The 21,749-nt window shown below is 43.6% G+C and overlaps 13 non-coding genes across 13 annotated transcripts; 4 read left to right on the top strand and 9 right to left on the bottom strand.

Annotated features, from left to right (window-relative positions):
* Positions 1-12,076: 12,076 nt before the first annotated feature.
* Positions 12,077-12,151, bottom strand: Trnat-agu. Its single transcript has one exon. It is a non-coding gene; the product is annotated as a tRNA-Thr (tRNA).
* Positions 12,152-12,377: 226 nt separating this feature from the next.
* Positions 12,378-12,452, bottom strand: Trnat-cgu. The gene has a single exon. It is a non-coding gene; the product is annotated as a tRNA-Thr (tRNA).
* A 226-nt stretch (positions 12,453-12,678) lies between these two features.
* Trnat-cgu lies at positions 12,679-12,753 on the bottom strand. Its single transcript has one exon. It is a non-coding gene; the product is annotated as a tRNA-Thr (tRNA).
* Positions 12,754-12,979: 226 nt separating this feature from the next.
* Positions 12,980-13,054, bottom strand: Trnat-cgu. The gene has a single exon. It is a non-coding gene; the product is annotated as a tRNA-Thr (tRNA).
* A 226-nt stretch (positions 13,055-13,280) lies between these two features.
* On the bottom strand, positions 13,281-13,355 carry Trnat-cgu. Its single transcript has one exon. It is a non-coding gene; the product is annotated as a tRNA-Thr (tRNA).
* Positions 13,356-13,581: 226 nt separating this feature from the next.
* Trnat-cgu lies at positions 13,582-13,656 on the bottom strand. The gene has a single exon. It is a non-coding gene; the product is annotated as a tRNA-Thr (tRNA).
* Positions 13,657-13,882: 226 nt separating this feature from the next.
* Positions 13,883-13,957, bottom strand: Trnat-cgu. The gene has a single exon. It is a non-coding gene; the product is annotated as a tRNA-Thr (tRNA).
* Positions 13,958-14,183: 226 nt separating this feature from the next.
* Trnat-cgu lies at positions 14,184-14,258 on the bottom strand. The gene has a single exon. It is a non-coding gene; the product is annotated as a tRNA-Thr (tRNA).
* A 226-nt stretch (positions 14,259-14,484) lies between these two features.
* On the bottom strand, positions 14,485-14,559 carry Trnat-cgu. Its single transcript has one exon. It is a non-coding gene; the product is annotated as a tRNA-Thr (tRNA).
* Positions 14,560-14,742: 183 nt separating this feature from the next.
* Positions 14,743-14,817, top strand: Trnat-cgu. Its single transcript has one exon. It is a non-coding gene; the product is annotated as a tRNA-Thr (tRNA).
* A 226-nt stretch (positions 14,818-15,043) lies between these two features.
* On the top strand, positions 15,044-15,118 carry Trnat-cgu. The gene has a single exon. It is a non-coding gene; the product is annotated as a tRNA-Thr (tRNA).
* A 226-nt stretch (positions 15,119-15,344) lies between these two features.
* On the top strand, positions 15,345-15,419 carry Trnat-cgu. Its single transcript has one exon. It is a non-coding gene; the product is annotated as a tRNA-Thr (tRNA).
* Positions 15,420-15,645: 226 nt separating this feature from the next.
* On the top strand, positions 15,646-15,720 carry Trnat-cgu. The gene has a single exon. It is a non-coding gene; the product is annotated as a tRNA-Thr (tRNA).
* Positions 15,721-21,749: the final 6,029 nt, after the last annotated feature.

Here is a 21,749-nt window from a genome sequence, read left to right as displayed (position 1 = left end):
GCTCTGTTTGACTCAATGCCCAGGCGCATCAAGGCCGTCATTACGACCCGAGGTGGTTGTTCTGGGTACTGATTTCTCAGGGTTTATGCACCCAAATCGGGTGAAAATGTAATCAAACGTCAGTTCTAGTATAATATATTTGTCCAATGAATACCCATTTATCATTTGTATTTCTTCTTCGTGTAGCAATTTTAATGGCCAGTATTGTATCTGTACAGTCCTTCAGCATAGCCTCCCCGCTTCTCTATGAGTGAATCCCAACGTCTCGGCAGCTTTATTACTACATGCAGGACACCACTTCTGTTCATCGGTCGAATGGCTCGGGTAATGGTGGTAGAAAGCTCTTCGGGGGAAAGATAACGATGTACACACAACGGTTTCTTCAGCTTCGGGAACAAGTCGAAGTCTGGTGGACTCATGTCCGGCTGTAGGGAGCATGCGGAAACACTTCCCATCCGTATTAGCGCAGTTTTTGGGCTACAGCTTTGCCGACTTGAGGGCGAGCATGTTTGTGGAGAATGAGTGGCTCAGTCTCGAGCAACTGTGGTCAGAATTTGTGCATTTTTCTATTCAGGTTTTGCATGCAGTAACGATAATACACTGCTGTGACACTCCTTTCACCTGGTACTCTGTCTACCTTGTTCATCATAAGCAACAATCATCATTTACTTAAGCTTCGATTGCGGTGGGCAAAGTTTTTTTGTACGTGGAGGTTCTGAAGCTCTCCAGTCACTGGACTGTGATTTCAACTAGGGTGTTTCATCATTAGCGAAAATATGACACAGGAATTCTTGATCTTCACGGTGGAATCGTTGTTTGAGCAAGTTTGCAATTTCCAGGCCTTTCTGCTTCTCTTCAGCAGTCAGTGTGGAACCCAGTTCGGAGAAATTTTTCTCTTCTTCAAACCATTTGTCAAAATACGAAAGACTGATGTTGATGGAATTCCCGTGGCTTCAGAGAGTACCTCACAAGTCGCTCTGCGATATTCTTCAAGAGAATCTATCACAAGTTTCACATTTCGTTGATGTGTGGACTTTTTGGCCTTCCAGATCTCGAGTTATCGTGTATGCTTCTACGACCACCACCAAGACGAATAACCGAACGTGAAACTGTACTATGGTCCACTGTAAATTCACCACAAACTTCACTTAACGCACTGTGGATTTCTTATCGGGTTTTTGCTACGATCTCGATTTTTTTTATCTCTATGTAAGTCCTCTGGTTTTCAACAGCCACAGTACTCGAGTCCCCTGCAGGGTCCATTTCTACCTCTCGCGTATTTTATATTAGCGCACACAGCGAAAAAAGAAAAAAGAAGAGAACAACCTTCTTTCTCAATAGGTTTGTTTATAATGGATCAGATCACTTCTTTCTCAAGCTTCCAACTACATTTGACGCAATTTTCGTTGTTGTTGCATCAAACAATCCGCAGTAGTACTAACCTGTGTATTATTTATAAAATGTCCCTAGCAAAGAAACGAAATAGACAGGGAAAGAGAGCTCTCCTTGATAAAAGAACGCGACTGGTATTATACTTGGGTGTTAATTAAAGTGAGAATTTTCTAAAACTGTACGTCACAAACGCAGAATTGTACGGAAGTGAACGACGGACTGTGAGACAACCGGAGAAGAAAAGTATGATATTATAGTAGAGTATTGAGCAAATCAAATCGGTCAGGAGACGGGTGAAAAATTTTCTCTGAGCATGCTGCAAAATCGATTCTCTAGCGGTCTACTGTAAGACTTGTCCACCTTTAAAGCTTATGTTGCTTGTCTGCCCATAACCAGTCGCACTCCCTGCCGCCGTTGGATAAGCAGCTGCAGCAGCAAGTCGTATACTCCTAGCTCACTCATTTGTTACATACTTTTTCTTAATTTCTTTGCGTGTTTTTGGTACTTGCATTGTCTAATTCATAAATTTCTGGCGTGTTATAGTATTTGAGAGTTGTAGCATCGCGTTTTAGTACCTGAATAGTGTAAAATCGCGTAGTCTCCTTCCGCCGCCGAGCAGTGTGTCAGCAGTGCGCAAGTAGCAGCATTACTGCATTTACTAGGCAATCTTGTATTTTAATAACCGTTTAAATTTTGTGTCGATTTGTTTGCGCTCTCTGTAGATTAATTCAGACGTTCTTTGCACAACAGTTTTTAGCATGGATAAGGACTGCAGCTGCTGTGTTCGGATGCAGGCTGAGTTGTCATCCCTTCGCTCCCAGCTTCAGGCAGTGTTGGCTTCGGTCACACAGCTTGAGGCTGTTGCCAATGGGCATCACTGTGGGGTTCCGGATGGGGGTTTGGCGGGGACGGCCAGCCCGTCCCACGCATCCCCCGATCGGACTACGACTGTGGTTGTCCGGGATACTGCCCGCATTGAGGCTGATCCCTCATCTGTGGTAGAGTGGGAGGTCGTCTCAAGGTGTGGCAGGGGGCGAAAGACATTCCAGAGGGCTGAACGAAAGGCCTCTCCAGTTTGTCTGACGAACCGGTTTCAGGCTCTGTCTCAGGCTGATACTGATCTTCGGCCTTACATGGCTGCTAGTCCTGTTCCAGAGGTTGCCCCTCAGTCTGCAAGATCTGGGCAGTCGCAGAGGGTGGGCTTACTGGTAGTTGGGAGCTCCAACGTCAGGCGCGTAATGGGGCCCCTTAGGGACATGGCAGCAAGAGAGGGGAAGAAAACCAATGTGCACTCCGTGTACATACCGGGGGGAGTCATTCCAGATGTGGAAAGGGTCCTTTCGGATGCCATGAAGGGTACAGGGTGCACCCATCTGCAGGTGGTCGCTCATGTCGGCACCAATGATGTGTGTCGCTATGGATCCGAGGAAATCCTCTCTGGCTTCCGGAGGCTATCTGATTTGGTGAAGACTGCCAGTCTCGCTAGCGGGATGAAAGCAGAGCTCACCATCTGCAGCATCGTCGACAGGACTGACTGCGGACCTTTGGTACAGAGCCGAGTGGAGGGTCTGAATCAGAGGCTGAGACGGCTCTGCGACCGTGGGGGCTGCAGATTCCTCGACTTGCGCCATAGGGTGGTGGGGTTTCGGGTTCCGCTGGATAGGTCAGGAGTCCACTACACGCAACAAGCGGCTACACGGGTAGCAGGGGTTGTGTGGCGTGGGCTGGGCGGTTTTTTAGGTTAGGTGGCCTTGGGCAAGTACAGAAAGGGCAACAGCCTCAACGGGTGCAGGGCAAAGTCAGGACATGCGGGGACCAACAGCAATCGCTATTGTAATTGTAAACTGTCGAAGCTGCGTTGGTAAAGTACCGGAACTTCAAGCGCTGATAGAAAGCACCGAAGCTGAAATTGTTATAGGTACAGAAAGCTGGCTGAAGCCAGAGATAAATTCTGCCGAAATTTTTACGAAGGTACAGACGGTGTTTAGAAAGGATAGATTGCATGCAACCGGTGGTGGAGTGTTCGTCGCTGTTAGTAGTAGTTTATCCTGTAGTGAAGTAGAAGTGGATAGTTCCTGTGAATTATTATGGGTGGACGTTACACTCAACAACCGAGCTAGGTTAATAATTGGCTCCTTTTACCGACCTCCCGACTCAGCAGCATTAGTGGCAGAACAACTGAGAGAAAATTTGCAATACATTTCACATAAATTTTCTCAGCATGCTATAGTCTTAGATGGAGATTTAAATTTACCAGATATAGACTGGGACACTCAGATGTTTAGGACGGGTGGTAGGGACAAAGCATCGAGTGACATTATACTGAGTGCACTATCCGAAAATTACCTCGAGCAATTAAACAGAGAACTGACTCGTGGAGATAACATCTTGGACCTACTGATAACAAACAGACCCGAACTTTTCGACTCTGTATGTACAGAACAGGGAATCAGTGATCATAAGGCCGTTGCAGCATCCCTGAATATGGAAGTTAGTAGGAATATAAAAAAAGGGAGGAAGGTTTATCTGTTTAGCAAGAGTAATAGAAGGCAGATTTCAGACTACCTAACAGATCAAAACGAAAATTTCTGTTCCGACACTGACAATGTTGAGTGTTTATGGAAAAAGTTCAAGGCAATCGTAAAATGCGTTTTAGACAGGTACGTGCCGAGTAAAACTGTGAGGGACGGGAAAAACCCACCGTGGTACAACAACAAAGTTAGGAAACTACTGCGAAAGCAAAGAGAGCTTCACTTTAAGTTTAAACGCAGCCAAAACCACTCAGACAAACAGAAGCTAAACGATGTCAAAGTTAGCGTAAGGAGGGCTGTGCGTGAAGCGTTCAGTGAATTCGAAAGTAAAATTCTGTGTACCGACTTGACAGAAAATCCTAGGAAGTTCTGGTCTTACGTTAAATCAGTAAGTGGCTCGAAACAGCATATCCAGACACTTCGGGATGATGATGGCATTGAAACAGAGGATGACACGCGTAAAGCTGAAATACTAAACACCTTTTTCCAAAGCTGTTTCACAGAGGAAGACCGCACTGCAGTTCCTTCTCTAAATCCTCGCACAAACGAAGAAATGGGTGACATCGAAATAAGTGTCCAAGGAATAGAAAAGCAACTGGAATCACCCAACAGAGGAAAGTCCACTGGACCTGACGGGATATCAATTCGATTCTACACAGAGTACGCGAAAGAACTTGCCCCCCTTCTAACAGCCGTGTACCGCAAGTCTCTAGAGGAACGGAAGGTTCCAAATGATTGGAAAAGAGCACAGGTAGTCCCAGTTTTCAAGAAGGGTCGTCGAGCAGATGCGCAAAACTATAGACCTATATCTCTGACGCCGATCTGTTGTAGAATTTTAGAACATGTTTTTTGCTCGAGTATCATGTCGTTTTTGGAAACCCATAATCTACTATGTAGGAATCAACATGGATTCCGGAAACAGCGATCGTGTGAGACCCAACTCGCTTTATTTGTTCATGTGACCCAGAAAATATTAGATACAGGCTCCCAGGTAGATGCTATTTTTCTTGACTTCCGGAAGGCGTTCGATACAGTTCCGCACTGTCACCTGATAAACAAAGTAAGAGCCTACGGAATATCAGACCAGCTGTGTGGCTGGATTCAAGAGTTTTTAGCAAACAGAAGACAGCATGTTGTTATCAATGGAGAGAAGTCTACAGACGTTAAAGTAACCTCTGGCGTGCCATAGGGGAGTGTTCTGGGACCATTGCTTTTCACAATATATATAAATGACCTAGTAGATAGATAGTGTCGGAAGTCCCATGCGGCTTTTCGCGGATGATGCTGTAGTATACAGAGAAGTTGCAGCATTAGAAAATTGTAGCGAAATGCAGGAAGATCTGCAGCGGATAGGCACTTGGTGCAGGGAGTGGCAACTGACCCTTAACACAGACAAATGTAATGTATTGCAAATACATAGAAAGAAGGATCCTTTATTGTATGATTATATGATAGCGGAACAAACACTGGTAGCAGTTACTTCTGTAAAATATCTGGGAGTATGCGTGCGGAACGATTTGAAGTGGAATGATCATATAAAATTAATTGTTGATAAGGCGGGTACCAGGTTGTGATTCATTGGGTGAGTCCTTAGAAAATGTAGTCCATCAACAAAGGAGGTGGCTTACAAAACACTCGTTCCACCTATACTTGAGTATTGCTCATCAGTGTGGGATCCGTACCAGATCGGGTTGACGGAGGAGATAGAGAAGATCCAAAGAAGAGCGGCGCGTTTCGTCACAGGGTTATTTGGTAACCATGATAGCGTTACGGAGATGTTTAACAAACTCAAGTGGCAGACTCTGCAAGAGAGGCGCTCTGCATCGCGGTGTAGCTTGCTCGCCAGGTTTCGAGAGGGTGCGTTTCTGGATGAGGTATCGAATATATTGCTTCCCCCTACTTATACCTCCCGAGGAGATCACGAATGTAAAATTAGAGAGATTTGAGCGCGCACGGAGGCTTTCAGACAGTCGTTCTTCCCGCGAACCATACGCGATTGGAACAGGAAAGGGAGGTAATGACAGTGGCACGTAAAGTGCCCTCCGCCACACACCGTTGGGTGGCTTGCGGAGTATAAATGTAGATGTAGATGTAGATGCACTAACGCTCCGGATTCGTCGTTCAGTGCTTCGATTGCTGCTGATGTGATGATTGTTTTTTGCAAAAAGTATTATTTTCCAAAGAGGCCCGCAATTTTATGTGGTGAGAGGGCAAGTAATACTTTTGCAGGAGTTCTGTTTGTCAAATAGGACGTGCGTGCACCGAATTTCATCCACTCTTTTTTGCCCTCCCTTAGTCGACAGCTACACAAATGCTGCAGCAAAACGACACGCTGTCACTTCACATTAATGTTTGCTCTGTTTGTATGCTTATGACACAAAAGATACAATTTTGACAAAGAAAAATGACAGCGTGAGTGTAGTAAAAAAATCTTTTCTCTTTAGGTTGTAACTTCGTTTATTACTTCAACTTTTGTGGTCCTGTCCTCCTCAGTTGCGCGTAATACTACGGTATATTGATAAGTTTCACTTATGGACCGTCTGACAGCAACTGAATAAAACACAATTTTAGTGCCATACGCGTTTCGCCTTTATTTTCTGCAAGGCATCATCAGTGGCAGGTTTCGTAGACAGTTTCTTACATATTACGCTCCTGTTGCAGTAAAACAAGCGTTCAGTGCATAGTGCTGTGGAATGTGGAAAAAACAGCAAATTGGCGCTCATAGGAAGAAGAACGACACCAAAAATGCAACAGGAGCGTAATATGTAAGAAACTGTCTACGAAACCTGCCACTGATGATGCCTTGCAGAAAATAAAGGCGAAATGCGTATAGCACTAAAATTGTGTTTTATTCAGTTGCTGTCAGACGGCCCATAAGTGAAACTTATCAATATACCGTCGTTTATTACTGTTCCTTGATGTTGTGTATATATAAACTTCCGTTCATGTCTGTGTTGTGATGCCAACCTAGACAGTGCAAGTTGTGATATTCGATATTTTCGGCTTCATTAAAACAGCAAATAGTTAACACTTTCAGCCAGAATGGGAATACTTGTTTATAAAGAATGATTTACGTATAATAAGGCGTCGCATAGCGATGGTGGAATTTCCTAAATAATGTAATTCGTCGTCTTTGGGCGGCAATATAAACAGAAGAATACGGACCAATATGCGATCCTTCACTATTTTGTTCGCTGAAGAACAAATGAAGCCTAGAGCGCAAAACACTTGTACTGTTTTTCTTAAGTAAGACGGACGCAGATTTGTGGGAGTTTGATCTAATTTTTAGTAAATGTATAAAAATGTGTTCCATCTAAGTTTGAGTGAAGTGTAAAAAGAAGAACTGTTATAACTTATTGTGACGGCGCACGGGCGACTCAAGAGGACAATGGCTATATAAAAGAGCACTCATTAGACGTGAAACGGACATAAAAATCTAACGTGATTGTTATACTTAGCATAAGGTGCGATATTTGGTTTAGTTATAATAAATATTTGTTCTGGAAATACTGAACCATTTAGCAGTGCTCATTGCTATCATCTCCTCAGTATTATTTTCATTTTAGTTATGCATTTTGCTAAGATTACAGACGCCAAAATCAGCAGTCCAATGCGCGTGTTGCATTAAAAAAACTGTTTTATTGTCTTATTGCATCAGCTTTGATATTGAATTCCCCTTTTGTGTGATGTTACAGTTGTTTTTCCGCCCGTAAGAAGTTGCTAGTCCCTTAGGAAATTGTTTTGTCATAACAATAACTTCACAACCGGGTATCATCGTATCTATGAAGTAATTAGAAAGACGATAATGCAATTTCTTAATCAATAGCACGCTACCTGTGACTGCCTCAAGCCACGCGAAACTATAAGTAAAGACTATTCACATATCATAACGCAATATCTTATGACAGTGGCCAATCCAAGATTCTTACGTCAAATGTGATTGATAAAACAGTAAACGAAATCTCAAATTCCAACTTTTCCATTGAATAACAACATCACTTTTATTTTATTACATCACATTTGGCACCCGAACAGGGACCTGACCAAAAACTAGTTCAAATACTTGGAAAATTTTCTATGTGCTTGTGTTAATAAATTTTCTGTTGTTTGATGTACACATCATCCCTCTGAGAGAAAGACGGTAAATATGCTGGTCGATAACGCAGTTTAATTACCGAGAGGAAGGAAAAGAAAAGAGACGCAAATTTGCTGAGACAACATAGCGGTAATCAATTCATCAAAAAAGTAAGTCAGAATTTTGCATACGCAGTGTAGTGGTTCAGTAGCGATGTTGCTTTTCCAAGTCGATCCACATCCTTTCTATCTTCTTCCCCCTACTGAAAATCTGCTTTATTATATCTTTCAAAGTAAAATTCTCCGTAGTCTGATAATAGAAACTTTTTTCTCCGTTGTTAGAATAGCTGTATTACATTTTCAACGTGGTGGATAATGTGTCCAATTTGCAGTGAAGAGCACCTTGTTTCATTTGTCTGAAACGCTTAGGTGGCATCTTGTCATCTGGCCACATAGAATTTCATTTGTTGCTCACGCGAGAATGGTGCTCTTGTGGACTCCAAGCAAGCAGTGCACCACGTCACTGACAAACGACGAAAGCCTTGCGTAGTGGATCAGTAGCACGTGACTTACTGACGAAAATAGCAGATAGTAAACAGAGACAGGTGACAACAGGAGACGGGCGTGAAGATGTTAACAGTATTCCATACCCGTTACGATCGCGAACCGTAGGTTCTTGTTTGGAAACTGATCTAACTATCTCTCTAGAAGGGGAAAGTGGCCCTAAAGTCCAAACTCTTCCCGCTGCAGCTACAAATGATTTCGGTGCGTTAATGGAAATGCTGAAACTTCAGTTTGGCGCAGTAAATGAGACTATAAAAACACAAAATGTGACTATTAACGCCCGATTAGATGCTGTAAGCGAATCAGTAAAAACACAGCTAGGCACAATCAAAATATATCTGCATCAAGAAATTACGGCTGAATTAAATACCGAGTTGGGTGAGGTGCAAACTAAGATCAGCGCCGGCCGAAGTGGCCGTGCGGTTAAAGGCGCTGCAATTTGGAACCGCAAGACCGCTACGGTCGCAGGTTCGAATTCTGCCTCGGGCATGGATGTTTGTGATGTCCTTAGGTTAATTAGGTTTAACTAGTTCTACGTTCTAGGGGACTAATGACTTCAGCAGTTGAGTCCCATAGTGCTCAGAGCCATTTTTTTGAACTAAGATCAGCGATCAAATTCAGAAATTGCAGAAACAGGTGAAAGATGAAACAGCTGAAGTATCTGGAACATTAAACACAAAAATTCAGGCAGCTGCCAAAGAAATTCAGATAGAAATGCGGCAACTGACATTGAAAGTGTAGTAGAGGATCTGTCGAGGCAGATAGAATCAACCAGTATCGAAGAACAGGTGAATTGATAAAGGCTAAAGATATTTAATCGAAAGAAGGTCAGTGAAAAGCTTAGTGAGACTGTCAAGGATGTAACATATGAAATCTTAGCTTCTCCTGGTAAGTCGGGAGACACAGTGGTGTCTTAATTGGGACAGATTCGGAGGATACTTTCACGGGATCTTCCTGAGTGGAAGTAGCAAGTAGTATACGAAGTCAGAATGCTGAGAAACTGGGTAGAAAATCCGCACACGCATACGCAAACTATAGGGACCAACTCTTTAGACGGTGACGAATGTCAGTCAACCTCTTATGGTTCACCGCCTGATTACATGCAAAACAACAGTCCTGCTGAGCCCTGAGTGGGGAAAATAAATGATCCGCCCACAATTGTGAGTTTAATGCTCGAGGAAAGTGTGATTCAGCATCGTAATTTTCCTGTTTTTCATCCGCAGAAGAGAGAAATACACCTGATCGTGTTCCTAAAGAATTTTTCCGGCATATTTCCCGGAGCTGGACAGACAGACAGCGTATTCAGTTCGTCACTGGATTTATTTCCGGTGATGCAGCATTATGGGGAACGGAAATGGTAGATACGTGTAGGAATTATAGAGAGTTTGAGAAAATGTTCTTGGCAAAATTTTGGAGTAACGGGATACAGCACAGATTAAGGAAGGAGCTATATTGCGCGGAAATTTTCAATGAGAAGCATGGAAGTCTCCGGCGATACTTTGGGAAGTATCTAGCAAAAATTTAATTCTGGGATTCTCCGATTACTTGCAAGGACGTAATTATGATTCTCAATAGCAAACTCCCAGTGTCTATCAGAGGGGAACTAGTAAATTTGTCCGAAAAAGACACGAATGCATTCCTTTCTGTGCTGGATTCCTTAGATTTAATTAGCGGGGATGTGCGCTCCAAGGTTGGCAGCGGCAAATTCTTCCCTGGCAGCCAGCAGAATGCATCGCACGCGGACAACAATGCGCCGAAGGAGAGAGGGCGCTAGCGCTGGTACCAACCTGTCAGCCGTTATCAAAACACAAACGGCAATAGCTTTAAACGGAAGCGGAAAACCAATTACAGTGATCAGCAGAGATACCACCCAATTTATTACCATCAGTATTGAAACCGGCCATTTAATTCTGCGTCTGAGCAGTATGGAAATTCTCCACAAACGAGTGGTAATTTTTCAAATGGCCCAGTGTACGTTCAAAGTTATAGGTGGAAAAATAGCAAGTGGCATGGGCAAGGTGGAGGCCACCCAGCACAATATCAGAACAACTTTTCACAGGATAGAGGACCGTGGAACAATTTTCAAACGGCACCGAATGCGAACTTTCCTTCACAAGGAAATGGTTTTGCCGGCAACCAGAAGATGGGGCGACAGCAGCCGTCTCAAGTATTCTATTCACAAGTGAATGCACCCAGCGAATTTGACCCCTTTACTCCAGCATTTTTCCACATAGCCCGCACCAATATGAGTCGGAACAAACACTTAAGGCCCTGAATGACAAACAGACTAAACATCCTGCGGAAAATTAGAGGCAGTGCCTTTCAGCCTCCTAGAGGTCGCTGTAAGTTTGAGTGGGGGCACTAACGAATCCTCTGGTTCTGGGTATGTTAATGCGATTCGGTACGACTATGAGACTGACTTACGAGATGACCTTGCACCTGCCAAGGAAGCTCAAGACATTAATTTTATGATGAACAGGTTCAGGCTTTGATTAAGATTTCTATTGTCAACATTGCTGTCACAGCCGTTGTTGATACGGGAGCCAAGATCAATGTCATGTTATCATGTCTCTTCCAACAGGTGTCTTCTGTTTCAAAAGTTTTATCATTGCCGATTCAGGGTTGCTCCATATCGGGAGCGATTGGTCTATTGAAACAGAGAGTTAGTTTATAGACACAGCCTTAACTGCAGATAGAATCTGTTTTGGTTTCTTGCCTCTTGCGTATTGGAAATTTCCTTGTGTGAACTGTTAATGATAAGTATTATGTTGAACAGCGCACTGACTGCATGGTAACGGCTGCTACATGGAAACTTTAAGTATTAAATGGTAAGTATGGAAAAATTGTTTAGTGATGAAAATGAAGAGATATTTCTTCAACAAACTGAAGCAGGAAATTAAAGCTGTAGAAAGAATTTCAATTTAACTTTTAAGTTAGTATAAAAAAAATTGTGCTTGCGAAGTGATTGCCCGGAGCTATATCAATATGTAAAGGTGAGAAATGGAGGAGGGTGCGTAAATAAGCACTTCTCTCAAGGTACAAGAAGATTTACAGGTTTATATTTAGCAATGTAAGTACTTGAAGTTCTGTTGTAAACGCCCAAATTACCTGCTTTAAAAAATACATGTTCAAAACGTCCAGATAGTGAACAGGAGTGGAGGAAATAGCTTAAAGTTCAGTTAAGGCGTGCTGTTAAATGAGAAAACAATGGTAACCCACATGTGTTCACGCAAGGAGACAATAAGCTGTAGTAAACTAAGTTAGCTGAAATACAGTACCAAGAGAGACAAACCATGAAACATGAATAATGTAGCGTAAGTACACCACGAGACCATTAATTACCATGGAAGTAAACTGTTTTCCTGTGATCTGAGCCGAATGTAAAGAGTATATGAGGAATGTTAGCTGACGAATTGATTTCAGTAGAACCAAGGTACTAATTAACCACACAGCAAGCGCCCTGTATCACAAATAAATCCAAGTAAAGATGAAACTTCCTGGCAGATTAAAACTGTGTGCCCGACCGAGACTCGAACTCGGGACCTTTGCCTTACTCGGGCAAGTGCTCTACCAACTGAGCTACCGAAGCACGACTCATGCCCGGTACTCACAGCTTTACTTCTGCCAGTACCTCGTCTCCTACCTTCCAAACTTTACAGAAGCTCTCCTGCGAAACTTGCAGAACTAGCACTCCTGAAAGAAAGGATATTGCGGAGACATGGCTTAGCCACAGCCTGGGGGATGTTTCCAGAATGAGATTTTCACTCTGCAGCGGAGTGTGCGCTGATATGAAACTTCCTGGCAGATTAAAACTGTGTGCCCGACCGAGACTCGAACTCGGGACCTTTGCCTTACGCGGGCAAGTGCTCTACCAACTGAGCTACCGAAGCACGACTCACGCCCGGTACTCACAGCTTTACTTCTGCCAGTACCTCGTCTCCTACCTTCCAAACTTTACAGAAGCTCTCCTGCGAAACTTGCAGAACTAGCACTCCTGAAAGAAAGGATATTGCGGAGACATGGCTTAGCCACAGCCTGGGGGATGTTTCCAGAATGAGATTTTCACTCTGCAGCGGAGTGTGCGCTGATATGAAACTTCCTGGCAGATTAAAACTGTGTGCCCGACCGAGACTCGAACTCGGGACCTTTGCCTTACGCGGGCAAGTGCTCTACCAACTGAGCTACCGAAGCACGACTCACGCCCGGTACTCACAGCTTTACTTCTGCCAGTACCTCGTCTCCTACCTTCCAAACTTTACAGAAGCTCTCCTGCGAAACTTGCAGAACTAGCACTCCTGAAAGAAAGGATATTGCGGAGACATGGCTTAGCCACAGCCTGGGGGATGTTTCCAGAATGAGATTTTCACTCTGCAGCGGAGTGTGCGCTGATATGAAACTTCCTGGCAGATTAAAACTGTGTGCCCGACCGAGACTCGAACTCGGGACCTTTGCCTTACGCGGGCAAGTGCTCTACCAACTGAGCTACCGAAGCACGACTCACGCCCGGTACTCACAGCTTTACTTCTGCCAGTACCTCGTCTCCTACCTTCCAAACTTTACAGAAGCTCTCCTGCGAAACTTGCAGAACTAGCACTCCTGAAAGAAAGGATATTGCGGAGACATGGCTTAGCCACAGCCTGGGGGATGTTTCCAGAATGAGATTTTCACTCTGCAGCGGAGTGTGCGCTGATATGAAACTTCCTGGCAGATTAAAACTGTGTGCCCGACCGAGACTCGAACTCGGGACCTTTGCCTTACGCGGGCAAGTGCTCTACCAACTGAGCTACCGAAGCACGACTCACGCCCGGTACTCACAGCTTTACTTCTGCCAGTACCTCGTCTCCTACCTTCCAAACTTTACAGAAGCTCTCCTGCGAAACTTGCAGAACTAGCACTCCTGAAAGAAAGGATACTGCGGGGACATGGCTTAGCCACAGCCTGGGGGATGTTTCCAGAATGAGATTTTCACTCTGCAGCGGAGTGTGCGCTGATATGAAACTTCCTGGCAGATTAAAACTGTGTGCCCGACCGAGACTCGAACTCGGGACCTTTGCCTTACGCGGGCAAGTGCTCTACCAACTGAGCTACCGAAGCACGACTCACGCCCGGTACTCACAGCTTTACTTCTGCCAGTACCTCGTCTCCTACCTTCCAAACTTTACAGAAGCTCTCCTGCGAAACTTGCAGAACTAGCACTCCTGAAAGAAAGGATATTGCGGAGACATGGCTTAGCCACAGCCTGGGGGATGTTTCCAGAATGAGATTTTCACTCTGCAGCGGAGTGTGCGCTGATATGAAACTTCCTGGCAGATTAAAACTGTGTGCCCGACCGAGACTCGAACTCGGGACCTTTGCCTTACGCGGGCAAGTGCTCTACCAACTGAGCTACCGAAGCACGACTCACGCCCGGTACTCACAGCTTTACTTCTGCCAGTACCTCGTCTCCTACCTTCCAAACTTTACAGAAGCTCTCCTGCGAAACTTGCAGAACTAGCACTCCTGAAAGAAAGGATATTGCGGAGACATGGCTTAGCCACAGCCTGGGGGATGTTTCCAGAATGAGATTTTCACTCTGCAGCGGAGTGTGCGCTGATATGAAACTTCCTGGCAGATTAAAACTGTGTGCCCGACCGAGACTCGAACTCGGGACCTTTGCCTTACGCGGGCAAGTGCTCTACCAACTGAGCTACCGAAGCACGACTCACGCCCGGTACTCACAGCTTTACTTCTGCCAGTACCTCGTCTCCTACCTTCCAAACTTTACAGAAGCTCTCCTGCGAAACTTGCAGAACTAGCACTCCTGAAAGAAAGGATATTGCGGAGACATGGCTTAGCCACAGCCTGGGGGATGTTTCCAGAATGAGATTTTCACTCTGCAGCGGAGTGTGCGCTGATATGAAACTTCCTGGCAGATTAAAACTGTGTGCCCGACCGAGACTCGAACTCGGGACCTTTGCCTTACGCGGGCAAGTGCTCTACCAACTGAGCTACCGAAGCACGACTCACGCCCGGTACTCACAGCTTTACTTCTGCCAGTACCTCGTCTCCTACCTTCCAAACTTTACAGAAGCTCTCCTGCGAAACTTGCAGAACTAGCACTCCTGAAAGAAAGGATATTGCGGAGACATGGCTTAGCCACAGCCTGGGGGATGTTTCCAGAATGAGTACCGGGCGTGAGTCGTGCTTCGGTAGCTCAGTTGGTAGAGCACTTGCCCGCGTAAGGCAAAGGTCCCGAGTTCGAGTCTCGGTCGGGCAAACAGTTTTAATCTGCCAGGAAGTTTCATATCAGCGCACACTCCGCTGCAGAGTGAAAATCTCATTCTGGAAACATCCCCCAGGCTGTGGCTAAGCCATGTCTCCGCAATATCCTTTCTTTCAGGAGTGCTAGTTCTGCAAGTTTCGCAGGAGAGCTTCTGTAAAGTTTGGAAGGTAGGAGACGAGGTACTGGCAGAAGTAAAGCTGTGAGTACCGGGCGTGAGTCGTGCTTCGGTAGCTCAGTTGGTAGAGCACTTGCCCGCGTAAGGCAAAGGTCCCGAGTTCGAGTCTCGGTCGGGCACACAGTTTTAATCTGCCAGGAAGTTTCATATCAGCGCACACTCCGCTGCAGAGTGAAAATCTCATTCTGGAAACATCCCCCAGGCTGTGGCTAAGCCATGTCTCCGCAATATCCTTTCTTTCAGGAGTGCTAGTTCTGCAAGTTTCGCAGGAGAGCTTCTGTAAAGTTTGGAAGGTAGGAGACGAGGTACTGGCAGAAGTAAAGCTGTGAGTACCGGGCGTGAGTCGTGCTTCGGTAGCTCAGTTGGTAGAGCACTTGCCCGCGTAAGGCAAAGGTCCCGAGTTCGAGTCTCGGTCGGGCACACAGTTTTAATCTGCCAGGAAGTTTCATATCAGCGCACACTCCGCTGCAGAGTGAAAATCTCATTCTGGAAACATCCCCCAGGCTGTGGCTAAGCCATGTCTCCGCAATATCCTTTCTTTCAGGAGTGCTAGTTCTGCAAGTTTCGCAGGAGAGCTTCTGTAAAGTTTGGAAGGTAGGAGACGAGGTACTGGCAGAAGTAAAGCTGTGAGTACCGGGCGTGAGTCGTGCTTCGGTAGCTCAGTTGGTAGAGCACTTGCCCGCGTAAGGCAAAGGTCCCGAGTTCGAGTCTCGGTCGGGCACACAGTTTTAATCTGCCAGGAAGTTTCATATCAGCGCACACTCCGCTGCAGAGTGAAAATCTCATTCTGGAAACATCCCCCAGGCTGTGGCTAAGCCATGTCTCCGCAATATCCTTTCTTTCAGGAGTGCTAGTTCTGCAAGTTTCGCAGGAGAGCTTCTGTAAAGTTTGGAAGGTAGGAGACGAGGTACTGGCAGAAGTAAAGCTGTGAGTACCGGGCGTGAGTCGTGCTTCGGCAGCTCAGTTGGTAGAGCACTTGCCCGCGTAAGGCAAAGGTCCCGAGTTCGAGTCTCGGTCGGGCACACAGTTTTAATCTGCCAGGAAGTTTCATATCAGCGCACACTCCGCTGCAGAGTGAAAATCTTATTCTTCTCCAAGTAAAGATCTTCAGAAGCTTTGTAGTGTAATCTAGCGACTATTCAATACCCTAATTGAAGGCTAATCTAAAGAACAAGCAATGCAGTGATGTTTGAACTTAATACTGACTATAACGAGAGTAAGACGTAGGAGTAGCAAAGCATGCTGAAATGAAATAGGTTAAAAATTTATATGTATGTCTATGTTTCTAATGATAATTGTATTTACATGCAGATTTTATTGTGAAAATGTCTTCTGAGACACTCCTCTTATGAAATCCATTTTCCTTGTGCCCGATCCTTTTGATCCTGGTTCATTAACCCAGACCAAGGGTCGACTTGTAAAAGGCACGTGTGCTTGGTGGAAAAACAGTGCATATGAGAAATGAGACACGTAGCCCGATGAACCTCGCAAGCTTTGCTAATGTTTGTTATGGACAAATTGCCTAAACTCAGTGAAATGTTGGTAATTCCATTCATGCGAAAAATAGTAGACACGCGTTACCCTATTTTGTATACTGAGAACGATTGCTGATTACATGAAGCGAGGGGGGAGACCTATTGTTATCCAGTCTGCCCTCAAATGTAAAAATTTTGGCAAGCACAAAGGAAAGCACAAAACAAAAGTTTTAGCGTTAAATACGCACTCGTTACGTAGTAGATATGCTACATGGCAGTAGAAAATGATCTTGGGTGTACTAAAGAATAAATGCAACGAGTGTTGCAAAATCTGTAGTTTGCGTAATGAGGAGAAGAGCCCTTTTTTCTTAAGAAAAAGGTTTGAAAGAATATTTTTAAGGTTCATTAGTGAAAGTAAACTTTGAGATATAAAGAGTCCACACATAAAGCAGTTGTTCATTGGAGTTAACCAAAGGAGTGACCATTAATTGTAAATATTAGCTTGTAAGTGATATTTTGTAAATAGTAGAATATAAGTCTTTCTGTACCAGTGGAGGAAACCTGCAAATTAGACTGTTTTGTAAATGAACGCTATCGACGAAGGAAGTGAGTACGAATGCTGTGTGAAGATGCACACTACAGAGCGACGTGCGTAATAAGAATAACTTTTATTGTGTATTAGTGGCAGAAGCAGTCACACTGCAAATGTAAAAAGAAGTCAAGGCTACGACAATGGGAGCAACGCAAAGTTCAGTGTTGTTTTAAGTGCAGCGACAGCTAAAATATTCGTCGTCACTTACCTGTGAGCCTCATGGGAGGCAGCTTCAGTGTCCGGCTCCTCCGATGGAAAACGCGCGCGAGGTGTGTGTATCGATGCGCTTGCGTAGTATGAAGTTCACAGAAAAAAAAGGGGGGGCGATAGACGACCGGCAGCTCTGTTACAGCCTGAGCTCCAACGGATACTGAGTATTGAAGCTCACGCAACACTGTGCAGCCGCTGTGAGTGGCTGACGTGTGGGTGACGAAACAATCCAAACCTTAAACAGCTAACCGCCGTGACTTCTATCGTACATACTGGAGGAAAGGCATTTGCACACTTGTGTGACTACATTTTCATACGTAAATTAAGCTGTTTCCCTGAGTTGAAGTTAAGATTAGTGGGAAGTAGATTGTCAGATTACTCAGGCCTTAAAGCCGTTAAAACAGGCACTCCTGAACACTGCTAAAATGACTTATAATTCTGTCTCTTGATGGACTAAGAAAATGAATGTGCATTATATGAAGACTGAATTCCAGACGAGTCCCGATCCTTAACCAATGTATCCAGTAGGTTGTAAGTAATACTAATGATTATCAATTTCTTCTATTTCATTTTGTAATTAAAAACTTGGGAAGCCACTAGAATTCCTGGCACCATAATGAAAAGGATAGATGTACGGCACGATGAACGCCGTAGACAACTAACACAAAAGTGAAAGCATCACCAAGTGAAGTGCTACGTTATTAAACTGTAATTGAAGCAAAATGAGTCTACAGAGGCTCGAACATTGTCCACTCCAGTTTAGTGAAAATAAACGCTCACTGTACTCATGTATTAGTTGTTCAGCTCAAGAGAATGAAAATTCTGAATTCTATCCCCCGAAGTGTGAAATGAACAGTCACATATTGTTATAAGCAAATGAGGAGCAATCTTAAACATTCACATAAATGTGAATCTTGGTATTAAGGAATAAAGTGACTGATGAACAAAGAATGAAAAATTTTATTTGAAAAATGATAAATATCTGATATATGTTTATAAATGTAATTACAATTTATGTAATTAGTACGCCAATAACTTCCGAAGGAACACAAAAAACCACGAATATCTCATGATGACATGAGGAACGAGGTAATCATTCGGCATTCCCTCTCTCCTCATGGGCGGCGGTGTGATATTCGCTATTTTTGGCTTCATTAAGACAGCAAATAGTTGACACTTTCAGCCAAAAGGCGATCGCTTACTTGTTTATAAAGAATGATTAATGTATAATAAGAAGTCGCATAGCGACGGTGGAATTTCCTAAATAATGTAATTCGTCGTCTTTGGGTGGCAATATAAACAGAAGAATACGGATCGATATGCAATCCTTTACTATTTTGTTTGCTGGAGAACAAATGAAGCATTGAGCGCAAAACATTTGTACTGTTTTTCTTAAGTAAGACAGACGCAGATTTGTGGCAGTCTACTCTAATTTTAACTAAATGTATAAAAACGTGTTCCGTCTAAGTTTGAGTGAAGTGTAAAAAGAAGAACTGTTATAACTTATCGTGACGAAGCACGGGCGACTCAAGAGGACAATGGCTATACAAAAGAGCACTCAATAGACGTGAAACGGACATAAAAATCTAACGTGATTGTTATACTTAGCATGAGGTGCGATATTTGGTTTAGTTATAATAAATATTTGTTCTGGAAATATTGAACCATTTAGCAGCGCTCATTGCTATCATCTACTCAGTATTATTTTCATTTTAATTATGCATTTTGCTAGGATTACAGACACCAAGATCAGCAGTCCAATGCACGTGTACACACACACACACACGCACACACAAACTGTTTTATCGTCGTCCGCAGCTCGTGGTCGTGCGGTAGCCTTCTCGCTTCGCGCGCCAGGGTTCCCGGGTTCGATTCCCGGCGGGGTTCGGGATTTTCTCTGCCTCGTGATGACTGGGTGTTGTGTGATGTCCTTAGGTTAGTTGGGTTTAAGTAGTTCTAAATTCTAGGGGACTGATGACCATAGATGTTGTTAAGTCCCATAGTGCTCAGAGCCATTTGAACCATTTCTTTTATCGTCTTCTTGCATCAGATTTAATATTGAATTCTCCTTTTGTGTGATGTTACAGTTCTGGTCTCTTAGGTAACTGTTTTGTCATAACAATAACTTCACAAGCGGATACGATCGTATCTACCATCATGAACGAATTAGAAAGACGACAATGCAATTTCGTAATCGATAGCACGCTAGCTGTGACTGCCTCAAGCCACGCGAAACTGTAAGTAAAGTCTATTCACATTTCATAATACAATATCTTATGACAATGGTCAATCCATGATTCTTACGCCAGTTGTGATTGATAAAACAGTAAACGAAAACTCAAATTCCAACTTTTCCATTGAATAACAATACACAACACAAAGTGTTGTGCTTACGCAAACGCTGTCTGATGAAATGGGTCGCCAGATCCATCTGAAATTGTGTAACTGTAATTAAACTTTACCAGGAATAATTCGAAAACTTAACACTGTACACTAAAGAAGCCATCCTGTGAACTTCTACATAGTACATTCCAGTGAAAAGTGCTACAGTGCGTGACGTCACAGTGCTTGTCTTACGTTTCAACACAAAAAACTAATAGAATAAAACTTCTATGTAAAATAACGAATCGAATTTTGAATGAATAAATGTCCAAAATGCTTCTATTAAAGTGCCCTGTAAATGTACGTACGCAAGCTGACTAAATAAAATTGGCCATAACAGATTTTGATGAATTGCCTTTTGGCAACGGAAACTGGGTACTGCTCGAATGTTATAAATGTTGATACGCAGCGTAGCAGCATACTAGCTAAAGAAAAGAACTCTTTCTCAAGTGCAATGCAAGGAAGAGGAACTGTGATAACCTCATCATATGTTAAGCCTGAGCAACTGTGTTTCGCTAAGGGCATTGCGGCAATACACAATTAGAGAATACAACTTTCACACGGAGACGGTGGCAGCAACTGATTTCACTGACACCCAAAGCTCCAAAATCAGGAAGTCAGATCGCTACCAAACATTTTATAGTGACAGAGTGTCAACTAAACCTCCGATATAGTCTGTGCTGTTTGTTGTCGTTCAGTGGAACGTGCGTAAAAGGTAAGAAATGCCGGAACTACGGAGCGCAGGAAAACCATAACAGTGAGCCCCTGTCGTGTAGAGTTCCCTTGGGACAGTCGCTAGAGCGTTAGTCTGTCGTACCCACTGTTCCGGGTTCGAGCATTGCTCATGGCAGTGTTTGTAGCGTACTACGTGTGAGGCTGTTATATGAGACATGTTGGTGAAATGTTAAAGGAGTGTTAGGAGCTTATGGCAACTTTCTTATGCCAGTTTACTTTCTCTTTTGGTTACTTGAAATTAGCAAACCTTTAGAGCGCGTTTGTAAATTTACAGAATAAACATAAGCAATCGGGCCAGAAGAATAAACAAACAATTGCATCACACATGCATAAGTATCAATATAAATAGTAATAACGTGTGATGCAATTGTTTCGTTATTCTACTGTTCCGTTTGTTTGTGTTTATCCTGTGATGCTTTCAAATTTTACATAAGAGGAACATATTGCCCCATGTAACAATTTCACATATACTACAGTACAAAAGCTGACAAGAGCAGGGATCGAACGCAGAACCTTTGGTACAACAAACTGACTCTTTACCGATTTCACCAAGGGAACTCCTCGTGATAGATACCGTTATGCTTTTCCTGTGCTCCGTTAGATACTTGTGGTTTACGAACGTTGTGCTGGACGGTAGCACATACCAGAAACTGTATGGGAGTTTCAGTTGATACTCTGTCGATATAGAACATTTGGTACCGATCTGACTGCCTGACATCTGGAGGTTCAGGTATGAGTGATGCAAAAGAGACTAGCATTCAAAAACCGTATTGTGAACAATAGAAATCATTCCTTAAGAAGTGCAACAATCTTTACAAAATTCATTTCTTGTTAAGAAGAAATTAATATGCCATACAATACTTAACTGGAATGGTAAAGGAATGTTGAAACTAACCCCGCGTCCAAGCGATGTGACTGGATAATTTTGTTTAATCACGTCTCGACAATCAAACTAAACGACCGAAATCAACAAAGAAAACTCGTGATAAGAATATGGCTTTCTCAACTCATGGTAAGTTACACACTAACAAGCAATGCAGAGACAGAGTTACCTGAAATCTTCACATTTCTCCAATCAATCTTTACAAAATCATATCTCTGTGTCTACACCTCTGTGTTCTGCTAGTTATTCACTCATTGGCGCGATCAACAGCCGAGTCCGCTGCCAACGCCAGTGCTACTGACAATCAAAGATCACATTGCTTGAACTCAGAACTTCTGTTTTGTAACACGTCGACTATTGAAGACTTCTGTTCGAGAAACATCGAGTGTGGAAACAGGACAAATAGGAACTATGACACATCGAATAAAAAAGAGAGCTCACATCACTTGCATTAAATGCCAAAATAAGCTGTTA

The sequence above is a fragment of the Schistocerca americana genome, chromosome 5 (assembly GCF_021461395.2).
Source record: "Schistocerca americana isolate TAMUIC-IGC-003095 chromosome 5, iqSchAmer2.1, whole genome shotgun sequence".
Taxonomy (NCBI): domain Eukaryota; kingdom Metazoa; phylum Arthropoda; class Insecta; order Orthoptera; family Acrididae; genus Schistocerca; species Schistocerca americana.
The sequence above is the reverse complement of the archived record's forward strand: the minus strand, read 5'-3'. Positions and strand labels throughout refer to the sequence as shown.